At 40.5% G+C, this 16273-nt stretch overlaps 1 protein-coding gene across 1 annotated transcript in view; it reads right to left on the bottom strand.

Annotated features, from left to right (window-relative positions):
* Positions 1-6917, bottom strand: part of SAMSN1 (SAM domain, SH3 domain and nuclear localization signals 1) — a 90651-nt gene extending 83734 nt beyond the window's left edge. The window contains exon 1 of the mRNA XM_085556642.1: positions 44-6917. The gene's annotated coding sequence lies outside the window, so the exon portion shown is untranslated. The remainder of the gene's footprint in view (positions 1-43) is intronic.
* Positions 6918-16273: the final 9356 nt, after the last annotated feature.

The following is a 16273-nucleotide window of genomic DNA, read 5'->3' as shown; positions in this document are numbered from 1 at the left end:
AAATGCAGATGAGATTCAGGATTTTAAAAGGAAAAATCCTTACCTGACACTTTTCCAATTTGCTGTAAAGTATGTAAAAGTCTTCTTGAAGGCTTTTCCCAGGTCTCCTTTCCAGTTATAATTTCAGATTGATTTCAGATATTAGTAGAGTTTTATGACAAATCTTATCATTTAGAAGCAAATTAATGAGAGAGTTCTCATTTGTTCCTTCTATAAACTCAAGTACTAGTAACAGATTTTGTCAATTACCACCTAGTGACACAAAAATAGACATTTGGGAGACCAAGCTTGCCACAGATGGGCTTCCATTTGCTTTATGGCTCACTTGCTAGTTTTCTTGTGAGGGAGCAAGTGCTCATCCTTCCTGTGCCTCAGGTTCTCCAGCTGGAAAAACTAAACTACCAGCAGAAACCTCATGTGCAGAGCACTATGAAAGTAATGACCAAAAGCACCCTTTCCTGCTACAGAGAATTAATGACTTTTATTTTTCTTTAATGCCTATTTACAGTAATAGCTATCTGGAAAACTCCAGAAAGACTGAAGAGCAAGTAAAATTAAAATAAGTAACTCAGGGGGAATGTGTCTTCCATTCAGATTGATTTAATATCTTGATTTTGGGTTGTAGCTTTAGAGGTGATTTGGCTATTTACTCCAAAACATTTAGGAGGAAGTTTCTTGATTTTATACCACAGATCCTCAAGGTAAGAGTAAAACTAAAAGTGCAGACCTTAAACTAAGCTATTAAGCTTCAATTTTTGCCTATATTTGTAGACATGTAGAACAGAGAAGAATTTAAGCATAAACACTAAAATAGAAAAAGCAGCCTGTACCTACAGTTACAAATACACATATATGGCAAGGAAACTGTGTAGGAAGGCAAAAATGCACATTATTACATGGTTTTGGGTACTGTCGGTGGTAAAACTCTTATGAAAAAGTAGCACTTTAGATGTTTATTATTCACTGATACAACTTTCTGTAAGGGTCAAGTTTGTTGATAGGCCTAAACTAGAGATGACATTAGACTACTAGATAAATCACAAACTGTAAGGAAACACCTACTAGAATAATTAAAATAGGAAGCAACAGATTATTATCAGGATGAATAATGTAAATAAAATACTCAGCAAGAGTTCATAATGCCATTTGACACCACAGCTCTCTTTGGAAAGAATTTGAGCTTTGAGAATAATTAAAAAACAGTCACTAAATAGATCAAATTTGACAGTAGCATCAGTGTTGTGATCTCTATGTATATTTTATGTGTTATAAATAGTGTATTTTTCTGCAGCAGAAGCATAACAGAACAGCAAACCCACTATAATAAGGGGACAGGAAAAAGTTTTTATCAAATACTTGAACCTTTACTTCCCAACTTTAATCTTGCACTACATTTAGGATTTAATTCTCTTTCATCACTGCTCCATGATTTCTGTATGCTTGGGCTCTACGTCAAAAAAAAAAAAAAAAAAAAAAAAGTTGCACAAATTGAGACTTTCGTATATTGAGTTTTCTATTCCTACACAATGAATAGACTTCATAGCTGAGATCTCAAAATCTCAAGGCATCCTTGGCCTTTTCAGGAGACTGGATTTCAGCTGTGTGCTCACGGTAAGTGGCAATCCATAATCTAACATGGCACACAAGCAGTAAAGGTCGAGCTGTGGTGCAGGTACTCTCAATTGAGCCCGAGCTCCAGGCTCCCCTTCTAATGACAGCCACTCTACTGGTGCAGCTTCACCTGCCACTGGAAGAACTCAGCAGGGCTGTGTGGTTCACAGATTCCTTTGTGTGATGGACAAAAATAAAATAATGTATTAGTAGTTGTTAACTTGGACGCATTTCAGTAAATATGGAAATAATATTTACTCCTATTTTCTTCCTCCTCCAGTTTTTTTCCTTTTATAGCATATCAATCCTTAATTATATCTTACATCTAGCTGATCATCATATATTTGTCATCTGAGTGTTTTCATACAGGTTTTAAATTAAAAGCAACAATGCTACTGCCTGATATAGCCTGAGTGTTAAACGTGCAACTGCTTGTAGGCTGAGTGGTCACATTTCTCTATTCACTCCACATAAAAGGCTGAATTATTACTTTATTATAATTTCAAAGTAAACATAGTGCTTTGCTATTATCTTAGTGAGGAGTGGGAAGTTCAGAAATTAAGTCAGAGGCTTCCCTCTTGCTGTCCTGTTTCTTTGGAGAGAAGAACTTTCAGCACTTCCTTTCCTACTCCACACCCCACTTATTCCCTGACATGTGAGGGATTCCATAGGTGCACAATGGACAAAACCCCTGTCTCCTTTCATGTCCTCCTGTTCACTTCCAGCAGGCAGGTGACAAAGCAGTTCTGTGCAGAACTCTGTGATCCACACCCATGGGAAGCTCCCATGTGAACCCATGTGTTCCAAGAGAAGCCCCTGTCTGAACCTGGGAGACTTCTCCTGTAAGACAAGTTTAACAGTTTCTGCCATGCACATCTCCTGAAGACACTCTAAATGGGAGAAATCTCCATGTCAGACCACAAACACAATAGAGTTTCCAAGACAGAGCTACTAACATTTGATATTCCTGAATCAGATGTTCCAATCAGTGGCTCTAAATTACATCTACTTAATAGTTTGGAAAGGACCCATGAAGTACCAACTAAAAATCTGATTCCTTAAACGGTATTGATTTTTTTTTCTTTTAGAATCTCCTTCAATTTAGAGGCAGCTTCTTCATTTCCTCCTTTTACATTCAGCAGCTAATTAAAAATTGGTAAGGAAAAAGCTCCCCAATCCTTCTCACCTCTGCCAAATTGCAATAGTCTGCTCCTCCTCTGAAATGAAAATCTTACAGATGCAGGGATCAATTCAATACAGCAGTTTTTACACCTTTGCAACAAGGATTTTCAACAGAGTTTAGCTCAGTTAGTGACTATTTTAATCTTACTCAACATAAAATGCTATAACATTTACTTCAGCCCAGAAAATCAAGCAAATAAAGACAGGAATTGTGAATATTCCCTAACTCAAAATCAAATAGGCAAGTAAAATGCTTTCACAGTTTCCAGGATCCAAGAGAAGCTCTGTGCATATTAAAGTCACTGGCAAAATTCCCATCAAACTCTGCAATCAGAATTTCATGCACCTTCTCCTGCTAACTGATCATATTTAATCACAGCATCATAAAAGCCCATGGTGTTTTCCATGTGATTCAATGTAACATTCAGCTATTCCTTGAGGCCAACCTTCTTTTCAGGTTAAATAACCACATTGTTCTTTCCCTTGCTCCAAAAGATTTGATTTTGTTTTCCAGAGCTTTTATAATTTAATGAAAGGAAAAACTGCATCTCTGTTTTAGAGAGGAAATGTATATTTCCTAAACCGGAGGGCCAAATCCTCCTCTCTATAATTTACAGAAACTCAATGAATCACCCCCACACATTCTTTATTGCTATCTAGCACTATACTGCAATTTAGAGTGAAAACTGCTAACTTCTATCATCAGGTCAATTTATGTATTATCAGACAAAACTGATGTCTACAGTGAATTATGGGTATAGGAGTCATTATCTTCCCAGAGCACCTTGAAAACGAGATGTCTAATCTCAGTAATGTAAGTTTCCTGGTTAAATAAATCCCTTGTGCTTAGTAATTCTATGCATTTATAGAAAAGATGTCACCCCCCACACACCTCCTTAGACTTTAAAAAACATTTTAAATCCTCAAGGGGATTTGAATGCTCACTAAACAGAATTGATTTCTGTACTTACTACTTAGTATTCTTAATCACACAGTTCATGCATTTTTGTTATGTAATGGATTGGGAAATTCAAAGAACTGGCCTGTTTTGCAAACATTTAGTTTTCCATCACCCTACTTCCCTTTTACTTTGATGGCTTTTTTTTTTTTTTTTTTTTTTTTAATATCAAGATGACAGCACCCTGCTGGAAAGAGAACCAAACAATCAGTTTTGCTGTCTAAGTTTTCAGCCACTCAGCCTGGTGGGAGCAGTTAGAACAGAATTTGGAAAGGCTAGCAGAGTTTTTCCAATCCACTCTGCAAGAAAGATTACCTCTCCACTCTTGCCTATGAGAATTCAGGTTAAGGCCTGTAGTCATCTATTTCTTCCTTGAGGGCATGATCCAAAGCTAAATGAAGCCAAAAAGAATCCATCTATCGATCTTAGAATTTCTGGCAATTTAATTCAGAGCTCCTCTACCAATGTATGTGTTCTGTAGTGTGGGAACTCAAAATGTCTCTCAGACATTTTTAGAGGTTCCAGGCCTTGGTCAGAAGCATTCTAGACCCTGGCAGACAACTGAAAAACAGCTGTGATTTTGAGTTTGAGCCATGGAATGAATTACCAACTTTGGAGGTGGAACAAGCAATCACAAAAGGTTAGATAGTATAGTAAAAGTAGTTACAAAGTAGAGGGGAAATTTTTTTAGTATTGTACAGGGGGGTTTTAACACATGTACAGGGGGGTTTTCACTTTGTACATGGGGGTCAGAAGTTCTAAGATGGAGGGAAGTGGGCTGATCCTGTTCTTCCTCCTTCTTCTTCCTTACCTCCATGTTCTTGGTGATGTTGGCACTCACAGATTGGTTTAGAGTAGAAAAACACTTGGCAACGTAGATAGTAGGTACTGGGGAATAATTGTAAACATGTTATACGTAATATATCTTATAAAAGATAGCAGCAGCCCTGGGCGGAGAGAGAGACAAAGAAGACAGCAGATAGAGAGGATGTCAGGGGGTGTGTGTGCCTCTGCCCAGGCCGCTGATCAAATAGCTGCAGTCCGAGAACATAATCTGTTAGATAACTAGCAATAAACTGCCTTGAGACCGAACAGCTAAGCCTGCGGAGTTTTTCTTTGGAAGCATGGGTTGGAGGAGGAATTTCACCACCACATGAGATCCCAGAGCAAGGCCGAGGTTCTCACACTGTAGGACACAGGTGGGTGGCTGTGGGTGCAGGACAGCGGGACTGGGCTCCCCCTCAGCAGATTTGCTGAGCACACCAAGCTCTGTGGAGCTGTGAACACGCTGGAGGGAAGGGATGCCATCCAGATGAGCCTTGGCAAGCTTGAGGAGTGGCTCTGTGTGACCCTCATGAAGCTCAACAAAGCCAAGTGCAAGGTCCTACACCTGGAGCAAGGTAATCCCAAGCACAAAGACAGGCTAGGAGGAGAATGGACCCACAGTACTCGGGGAGAAGGACTGGGGGTGCTGGTGGGGAGAGGCTGGCCATGCCCTGGCCATTGGCAGCCCAGAACCCGCCGTGTGCTGGGCTCATGCCAAGCCCCGTGGGCAGCAGGGCAGGGAGGGGATTCTGCCCCTCTGCCCCGCTCTGCTGAGACCCCACCTGCAGGGCTGCATCAGCTCTGGGCTCAGCACAGCAAGGACAGGGACCTGCTGCAGCCAGGACAGAGGAGCACCGAGGGGAGCAGAGGGATGGAGCAGCTCTGCTGGGAGGAGAGGCTGGGAGAACTGGGATTGTTCTGCCTAAGGAAGAAAAAGTTCTGAGGAGACCTTGGAGCACCTCCCAGTACCTGAAGGGAACCGACGTGACAGGCAGAGAATTTACAGGAGCACGCGGCAACAGGACAAGGGAAAATAGCTTTGAACTGACAGAGAGGAGGTTTAGATTTGATGTTAGGAAGAAATTCTTCCCTGTGAGGATAGTGAGGCCTGGCACAGGTTTTCCAGAGAACCTGGGGATGCCCCAAACCTGGAAGTGTTCAAGGCCAGGTTGGATGGGGCCCTGAGCAACCTGGGATAGAGGAAAGTGTCCCTGCCCATGGCATGGGGTTGGAATGAGGTGGTCCTTTCCAACCCAAACCACTCTGTGGTTCTATGATTCTAGGACAGTCTATCCTAGCAGGTCCTGTGGCCATGGACACCTACTCCTGTTCCCCAGCACTGCCTTCAGGACATACCCACAGATGGCTGCTGACAGCACCAGGCTCTGAGTGAAACAGGAGACAGCTGCTTCTCACAGCCCACCCTCCGCCCCTGCACCTCCATGAGTAGCCTGGCAGCAGAATGTACTGTTTTATCCATACCACCACATCTTCTGCTGGTTTTGGGGCTGGACCTGGCTCTTAGCCAGCCAGATCAGATTTGCATCTGCCTAAATTTGTAGACGCAACACCAAATTAAAATTATTCTTCTGTCCTCTGGAATCTTTCCTGACACTCTCATCAAATCAAGAGGAACTCACTGGCAGACAGTGAGGCTGCAGCAGCATCTAGAATAAAAAAAAAATAAATAAATAAAGCCTAACAATTACACTGGTGAGCTCCTGTCTCATGTTCTCATTTTCTTATCAGGTTTCTGTGAGATTCCCCATTTTGAAAATCAAATTAGGAACTCAGAAATTTTCCATTTAGTGTTCATTTACCTATCCCATGGATTCTTAGCTGATTTAGATAGGTACCTGCTGCCTGCAGCCAGTTCTTCTATATGTTGTTCCCAACAAATTCTGCTGTACAAGAAACACATTTTGATTGCACTAATTCTAACGTAGATTTGCAGGTATAAAACCATTTACTATATAAAACCATTTTTCTGATAAAAAAAGACAATTCTTTTATACAGCCTGAGAAGACCAGCAATCCATAGCAGTTATACATTAAGGAGTACAACAATGCAACTGTTGATTTTGTGTCAAATAAAGCTTTTCTCTAACACTGCAACTTGGGTTTCAAACTCTACTTAGAAAAATCCAATGAGATTCTAATATTCTAGACCACTTTTGAAGTGTGAGTACGAATGCACCCAAGCAGCACAAAATTTGCTTGAAAGACAACATTCTGAACACTTAAGGGCTGCATATATAGTAATGAGCTGGAATAGACCACATAAAACAGTTCATGCTTCAGCAAGTAATAGATGCTGCCCTCAGAGCACTTCTTCCCACCTTGCTGTTTTACACAGCTTAACAGCTCCACACTGTTTGGATGGAGCATTTATATTCGTGGAAGGTGCTCTGGATAGACCCTGAGCTGCTGGATATTAGCAAAGTTTCATATTTCTCACCTGGGCTGTGCCAGCTGATCTGGTGTCCCCAAGCAGTCACAGCCAGGTAGCTAATCCTTAGGACAGTGTTATTTCTTAGAGGCAAGGAGGCATCCTCTGATGCAGTGACAATCTGAGCTGTTTACATCTCTGTGCATGTGATTGCAGAGCCTCCAGCTTGGAGTGTCCTCTTTTTTGACTATTCACGACCCTGCTACACTGTCTTACTGCCTCTCCATGTGTTATAGCACTTTCCATCACTTCTACAAACATACTATGCCATGTGAGAGACAAACTGTATTTGCCTTTTATGGCCCCTTTTAAAAAATGGCAGTTCTCATGCCCAGTGGCAACTCATGACTTCTGTACCGCCAAAACAGGACCCGTCTGTACCAGCTGTTACGGGTTTTATTAAGATAATCAAATATGCAGAAGAGGTCGATGTCAAGGGGAAGAATTTCATATACTACAGTCAGGACATGTTGTAAGAACAACACATGGCTGGTGTGTTCTAAAATATTTAGGGAAAACAAAATTTAAATTTGATTATCACATCGCATCAGTAAAAAAATTCCATCGGCTACACACTGTCTGCACCAGTCACATTAAACCAGGCTTATACAGTGGGAACAGTAGATGCCATCTGCAGCCCTAGAATAATCTTGGCAGCACACCAGCACATATTCATTTCTGTGGAGAACAGCCTTGCTTGCTGTAGCTGAGTCCTCATGGTACCTCAGATGGCCAAATTGTCTCAGAGATAGTAACTGGATATTATCACTCTTTTAATCATCTTGGTTAAACAAGATTCTCAGAGTTGGCAGTTCCAGAAACTTTATAAAGGTTGAGCAGGGTAACCTTTCTTGCCCCCATGCCCTGATTTAGCAGAACATGATTACCTCAGGCAACTGACCAAAAGCCTGTGATGGATAACTTGAAAACTGGAACATACATGAAAAAAAGAAGTAGACCAAAAAAACCCCAAACAATACAACAAAAAACCTGCTGCTGAAGAAATTTCTGTGTTGTTCTACAGTAAGTAGAACAGACTCTTTCAGCAGGACAATGAACATCACCTGACTGAATTACAGATGGATTGAGGGGGGAAACAGGGAAAAACCAAAGGCAGTATTCCCATGTTTGAATAGGAATTTCTACCAGGATAGGCTAATTTCTTTTAATTGATGAGAGCAAGGAACAATTGGGACAGTTCTTGAGGAAGACTGGCATTCAGCAATCTGCAAAAAGGGTATGGACAACAGGAACAGTTACAGTTCAAAGGCTTGTACATCAAAGAGAGACCCATTCCCCTGTGACTCTCCCTGCTCTTATTTCACTCAAATTCTTCAAAGTGGGATTCACAGGAATAGATGACTGGATTTTTTTTTATCCTGGATAACCATGGAACAGCCAAGATTAATTCTATTGAATCCACATGTAGTTCAAAACCCTGCTACCCTAAAAACACCAAAAGGAAAACTCTGTTGTACGCAGAAAGAAATGCTCACAAATAAACTCCAAATATCTATCAGGAATAGTTTAGTGAATCTCACACATATTGTTTTAGTGCTACAAATGTCTAGAAGCAGTTTTACCCAGGACAGTGGGTGGGTGGAACTCCAGAGGTGGCACTGCTGGCCATCCCTTCCCACCTTCATCACTAGCACTCACTGCTATCAGATCTAAAATTTCATAATTTTTAGCACAGTTATCCTTTCAGTGTCCCCATGGCAGGGAACGTAGCACTACACCAATGTTGTCATACAGTTGAGTTTACTGTCTTTATCATTAAAAATCAACATCATGTCACCTAGCAGTCACTGATGAGGGAATGTCTGAAGTCAAAATGCTGATTTTCAAATCTGTGGTTTTGGTTGCTTCCTCACTCTTAAGATGCTTAAAGACACTTAGAAATGTAAAGTCTGTCTGTGCAAAAATTCAGACACTGTAGATTTCTTGACAATAGTTAGCAGCTAGACAGCTACCCTACATTAAAGCTAAATCAGGATCTATAATTTATGCATTCATGTTCCTATGGTATCTCTGCAATTAATCTGACTGCTTTCTTCAGGGCAATGTTACACAAGGAAGCCTTGTGGAGAATAGGGGTAGAGGGGCAGACAGGACTTGCCCTTCCTGCTGCAACCCACCAGTCACAGCATCCTTTCTCTCTAGAGTTCAAATTTTCTTCTTGTTTTCTGTTCTTTTCTATGTGATTTCACCACACGAGGTGACTTCCTGCTTCTCCAGAACTTTGAATCAGCTGTTCTGCTTTATGCAGATTAATTAGACACCAGTGGAGCTAAGGAGAGGTATGTATAAATGTGTAAGAGCTTGTGCATGACTTTTTGGCCTGCTTGCCAGAGCAGTCACTTGACAGGGGATACAAGTGGATTCCCCAGTCAGAGTGCCAATAAACATTAAATATTAATTTCACTTGAGTAGAAATGAAAATTGTTGCAGCAACTAAAATAGAACATTTTGGAGGACTGGCTATGTGTGCTCGGGGAAGAAGTCTGCAGAAAACCAAAATCTGAACCACAAACCAGATTTGTGTACTAAGCATCCAACAAAGATACTCGTTCATCCTCTGAATTAAACTGGAAACAGTCTAATTCTGCAGTTAGTTTGTAAACTGTGCAGTATATTTAGTACAATTGCCAATCTTTTTTTTTTCTTTATTTATTACTTCTGAGTGACCACTTGAGGAACAAAGGCTGGCATGCATCTTACTCTGTCATCTCCCTCTGCTCACCACTGCATTCCTTCCACCAATCTCTGGGAATTTCCAGGAGAGAAACAGTGAGGATGGGGAAGGAGCCATTCCAAAAAGACAGTGGCAAAGTCAAAATCTATGGGCTGAAATTTAGTAGCTTGCTGCTGTGTGTAGCACTAACCACAGGGAAGCCCAGTCCATTTTGTCATTAGTACCTTGCTGGAAAAGCCCAGTTGGATTGAGTGGATACAAGGAATGTATCCACTCAAGAAAATGATGGCACTATGTGAAAAATTAATGGAGAGGAAAAGTGTGTGGGAATATATCCTAGCCTGATCTGGAAACTTACACTGCTCCTGCAAGTGGTGTCAGCCACAGCCACAGTTTTGCTGGGTGTGAGTTTACACTTCCTTAAAGATAGCATGTTATTTATCTCACAGACACCAAGAAAGTCATAATATATTATTAAGGGATTATGTAGTCAAAAAGAAAAAAACACAATATGAGGACTGGAATTACATTTCTGGATATGACTAATAAAAATTTCAGTCACTGCTGGGGATGGGATACTCATCTGTTCTTGACCAAACATCTCAGTGCAATGTGTCTCTTTGTGTGATCTTAAGTACTCCAGAAATGTTTTCCCATTTTCAAATGGTATCCTACATCTCCATGTTACATGTAGGTTTTGTACTAATTGTAATAGCAGAAGAAAAAGTCCAGCCTACAAAAAGAAGCTGGGAGCAGACATTAATAGAACGAAAGCTAAGAGAAGAGAAATAGATCTGTAGCAAAAGTTTTCAGTGGAAACTGAGAAAAAAATACCATGTAAAAAGAGATTCAATGCAGCTGTCTGAGTGGTCCAGGTTTTCATGCAGAAATCCTACAGAATTTGACAGAAAGATGTAATGGAAAAATTTTTAATCAACCTACCACTTTCAGGATTAAATGCATACTCTTGTGGCAGAGAAATCTTTGTGCATATATATATATATACACACACACACACTGGGTTCCATAAACTGGTTTGTGACAACACCTAGAAAACCTGCAAGTACAGACCTTTTCTGGTTTTTATTTTCCTTTTAAATTAAAATACATGTTTATTAATGAGCTTCTATTTACAAAATGAAGAGCTACTCTGCAATGGCATCTTTACAGAAAAACCACAGTACCCTTGCCACTTGAGCATTACAACTTTGGATTTGTAGAAACTCAAAAATCATTGAAAAACTACTGCAGTCATAAAATTCTGCTAAATCCAAGTGCACAGATTAAACAGAAGTGTCTAGAAAAATTGCCAAAGCATCCAAGTGAAAACAAACATGAGGGAGATATAATTACAAGGGATAACAAGACTTTGGTTGTAATCTCTTGCATGTATTGGTATTATCAGCTGAATCTTTGGGTAGGTCTGATCCAAAGGCTGCTGAATGTTAATGAGGGTATTCCTTCTGATTTTAATAGGTTGTCAACTAAATCCTAAACTGTTTTAGTTGTGTGATGTGAAGCATGGTGTATGAACATAAACCTTGCATGGCATTAAGTATCTAAACCAGTGTCTCATTATTCCTTATTTTTAATGTAGCAAAAATAACCTTTTCAGAAATAAAGACTCCAGATAAAAAAAATTTCAGCAGTGCTTTTCTTGAGTCCACACACTTAGACTTTGGCTTAGATGTAAGGTGAAGCAATTAATTTCCTCTGTTTGGCAGGTGAACAAAACTCTTGCAATGCAACTTTGACTTTCATTTTAGTTGCAGCCTGTTATTGCTAATGAAAAAAAAAAAATACTTCCTAGCTTTTCTACTGTATCAGCTGGATAAATTGTTAACACTTAAGAACTCCCCAGGCAGTAATGAATGACACAGTTTTCTGTGTTATCCCTGATAAAGTTTAGGATATGGAAAGCAGCTTAATCCTCTTTCTATACTCTCCCATCTGTGCTTTAGAGCCACCACAGTAAATTACTACATACTGAAGCACTGCTTCAGATGCAATTTCATATTTTCAGAGCTGAGATAATTTTACTCCACAGTGTATTTTTTAATCTTTGTAAAAAAAAGTAAAATGTTTAAGGAAGCCAGGTCTGATAAAACTGTTGAATTTAAGAGATGGATGGTGGTTTTCAGAGAAGTAAACCTTTTCTAAGGGTTACTTGGAGTACAAAATTAAGCCAAACAAATTACTTTGTTTACAAAAAATCTGCAATGTGAAGTGTTAAGATTTAACTCAATTGTAATCAGCTGTTAATTATAAGACAGGAATAGTAGCTGACAAATATGGCTTGAGACACTCTTTATTGTACCTTAAACATGCTATTGCCTGTGTCTAATGTCTTTGATCATGCTTTCATTTTGCAGAATGATTTTACTTGGTACAGTTTTGCCATTAACCTGCTCAGTCACAGTTAAGGCTCATTTCTTTTCCTGGGGGGAAAAGCTTAGTTTTGTGTTGGATTTCTCCATGTTTTATCAGATGTGCCTTTTGCTGCTGTCTAATCATTGAGGATAAAGGGACTGATTTAGTATCTATTGGAGTAAATTGACTGACTCAGTTCAGAGGCTGAGCATAAGCAGCTGCTCCAAGAGTAGAAGTGAATGAAGTGAGAGATATTTTATAAACTTCTCTATCTTGCATTTTTTTGTATCCACATAAAACCCCCCACTTAGTAAAACTGAAAAAACCTAGTCAGTTTGGTGTCTTGCTGAGGTCACCATATGGTTGTTGAACAGCTGGTTCATGTTAAACCTTCACAAAACTGAGATTATACTTAGAGGGAGCAGCAAATACTTTGAAGAATCTGCAGCCACAGTGCAGCATCTAAAGCAGCCTGCCACAAATCATCAAAACACTCTATCAGAGTTCCTCTGTAACCCTTTGTTACTTTGAATTTCAAAACATCATCTTACTACCTGTGTCCTGAGACTAACCTGGAGGACTGAGGCCATCCCACCTGGTGACCTAAACCCAGCTAAAAAAACATCTGTCACCCTACAGCCGGATTATGGCAATCCAGTACTTTCTCTAAAACCTGTCAATTGCTTCTAAGACTAAAAGATGTCAAACCTGAGTTTAATCTCCTAATTCTAGGTGGGGAAAAGGGACTGTGGATTTTTCTGTGAAGGCAGGTAATCCAGCTCTGCAGAGAGTACCCTGCTGACATTGAAACAGAGCTGCTTCCCCCTGCCTATGCCCAGAAGAAACTCCTCTTTTTGTTCTATTTTCTTTAGGCCCTTGCCAAGTGCAAAGGAACAGGGCCCCATCTCCATCACCCGACCCACACACTTCTGCTCCTCCACTGTGCTGTGGGGTGGGTGGTGAGCAAACAGCACCTGGGTGGGCAAACCTGGATTTGTGCTCACCAGTGGGAGAAGTAACACATGGACTTGAGAGCACCTTGGTAAGGATGAAAAGATACCCATTGTGGCTAAATTGTAATTGTATACTGTAGAAGTAATAGTGAAGTGGCATGGCTGTGCTACTGTAAAGATGGACGTTTCAGAAAACTTGAAAAAATAGCAATACCTTAGTATAAGGGATTCATGTGGTCTTACCATTGCCCCTTTGGGTAGCTGGTGTGATTTTATCAATAAAGACAGTAATCCAAGGGATCAGGTAGGAGAAGCAGGGACAGGGTCTAAACCCTGCCTCTGGGAGGGAAGGAAAGCTGACTTCAAAGCTGGTGCCTCAAGAGGCAAGAGAAAGGGTTACCTTGAGCCTGAGAAGGTCGAGGGATAGAGGGACCTGCTGGCAACATCCTCCCCCCACTTGTCTCCCCTCCTCGCTCCCTATGCTTTCCCTGGGAACCTCAACAGCAGCCCCCAGGCTCTGCCTCCTGCACAATCCTGGTCCCCAGGGACAGCCTTCAGCCCCCTGGGGGGCTCTGGGGGACAGCAGGTGCAGCACAAAAAGGAGGAGGATCCGGCTAATCTTCTGCAGTTTAACCTGAACATCGGTTCACAAAATTAAACAACAGATGCTTCCCAAGGGCATGACACGCAGAGGCCTCCTTGAAGTAGGGGAACAGCTTAAGCCTTCCAGCTAAGGCTGACAGATTTTCTGATAACAGAAAGAGAAGCAATCTAAAAATATGCTCTTCCAGCTACCCCTACAATCAGTTACAGGTAGATCATAGCATATTTCATAAATGTCAAAGCAAGCTGTCCTGACACCATTAGTGCTTTATATTAGACACTGAGAGAAGGAGATAAGCTAATTATTTATGAGTATTCAAAGGACAAACAAAGCACAGATGTAGATTGATAGGAACATCCTTAATAACCAGATCCAAAGATAATTCATGATTTCCAGGTGTTTGGGTTTTTTTAAAATTTTTTTGGCTATGATACTTCTTGACTATATGTTGTTTATTGTACTGCTGTAGGCAATAATGATACACAGTAATGAGCTATACAGACAGAAAGCAAGCAGGCTAAAAATTAGCTAGATTTATAGTTTGCTGATAGAAAAATAGAAATAACATATTTGGTATAGTAGACATTAAGTTTAGGTTTTAGGTGCAAATATAGAGGAAGACATATGGCTTTCTTAATGGAGCAGCAACATGAGTTCACCTTTTAGTAAATTTGTGTGTGAGCTTGAAAATCATTGTAAACAAGGTAACTGACATATTTTGGAACTGAGCATTCAATAAACTGCTAATGAAGTAATGCTGGAACTTCTGAAATGTGTGAAGTTACTGCTTGAATAGCACTGTGATTGCAAACATCACAATATAGGAGAGATATAAATGAAATATTCAGTGTCTCCAAAATAAGAAGTATTCACAGTAAGTTGTGGAGCAAACAGATGGAACACCAGTAAACTGCATGATTTAGGCATAAAAGCAGCAGACATTTCAGTTACAGGACGATTATATCTTTGTCAAATCTTGGGAAGACATTGAAATCCTGCCTGGATTCCACAGGTCTTCTCAATTATAAAGAACACTTATAATAATAAACAGTGTTTAACTTGTATGTCACTGTGTCAACCATCCAAGTACACTATTTCTTAATTTATAGTAACATTCATGAACCTGTTTAAAAGGCAGAGATGCATCCAGGAGCCATCACAGAGATTTACCTGTTCTACCATTATCTGACAACCAACACTCCTCACTGGGTCTTGAGAACCTCACTGTGAAACCAGGATCTCTGTCACGAAAAGCTGACATGTTTAACAATTGAGTAAAATGACAAGTAAGAAGGCTGTGATAAACCTGTGAAGAGAATTTGTGCTTTTTTAAAGGAATATTTGTGCTTCCTCTCAAAATGCTTTCAAGGAAATATTTCCTAATCACCTTAGTCATAAGTTACTATTAAGAGCACTACTCTTTTTTTTTTTTTTTTCCCTTCTGAAAAGAAAAAAAAAAAAAAGTGAAACAAATGTCATTAAATAGTATTACCCATGAGCAGCATTTGAAAATATTGGTGTAACCAGCCAGGAACAGATTACACTCATTATCACAAAGAAGAAGAGCAGCAAGAAGGAAGGGGAGGGTGCACTGTAGGAGGAAGAAGGAGCAAAGGAGAGCACAGGAGAGCTCCATTCATTCCCTGCCTGGAGTTTCCTTGCAGACACAATGCCCAGCCTGGTTTTGCAGCTTTGTAGAAGTGCCAAGGGCGCTGAGAGCAGCATGCATCCTTTCACCAGGGAGGACAGGCTCTGACCCTGCTCCCTGGTGCCCTGGCCCACAAGCTGGCTGTGTGTGGATGCTGCCGTAGGGACACTCCACCGGGGCTACGTGGGGCCTTTCAGGAGAGCTCTGGAATGCTGTCTGATCCCCTCTGCTCTTTGCAGGTGGGGTAGCACACACAGTCCCAAAAATCCCTGAACACCTCCCTATCATTCCTGCTGTGCTCTCCACACAATGAGTAGCCAGCCTATACACTGGGTTAAAGAATTGCCGCTAATCAGTGGCAGCCTTAATTAAACTTTTGCCAAGCAAATTTAGTTAATCGTTCAAAACACATTTGTGAGATTCTGCAAAATGAACAGCTTACCCTCCACCTTTGTGAAATTACAGTTAATCATTCACTAATGTCTGCATCATCCTATTTAAACCTTCCTCCTGTGGTTTTAGACTTCTTTCTGCTTGCTAAGCCACCACAGGGGAGTGATATGTAAACACGCAAATACATTATTGTAGTCTTTTCCTATTTGTGGTGCTGGGTTCTATCAAGCCATGTTTATAGCCTCACCCAGAACGATCTATAATTCATTCGTCTCACATTCAATTGAATTAATTTAAAGGTATAATTCAATTTAATAAACATGCAGCTCAGTGTACTGAGCAGTGAGACACTGCAGCTGTTTTGGGCATGCTGCACTTCACCCCATCTTTCTGTTCTCTGCCAGCCTTCTGGTTCCTGGAATTCTTACATATCAAACCAAGTACCTCACCAGAGCCACAATGGACCATAACAAGTCAACAACAGCTTTTGAACCTCCAAGCTGTGTAACTATTAACTGGCTGCCCCAAATTTCTTCAAATTCTCCTTCTCTATAAAGATTATGTCCTTTACTGTGCATTTATTTT

Source organism: Lonchura striata, chromosome 1 (assembly GCF_050655825.1).
Source record: "Lonchura striata isolate lonStrDom1 chromosome 1, ASM5065582v1, whole genome shotgun sequence".
Lineage (NCBI taxonomy): Eukaryota > Metazoa > Chordata > Aves > Passeriformes > Estrildidae > Lonchura > Lonchura striata.
Note: the sequence above shows the minus strand (reverse complement) of the source record. Positions and strands in the feature narration are given on the sequence as shown.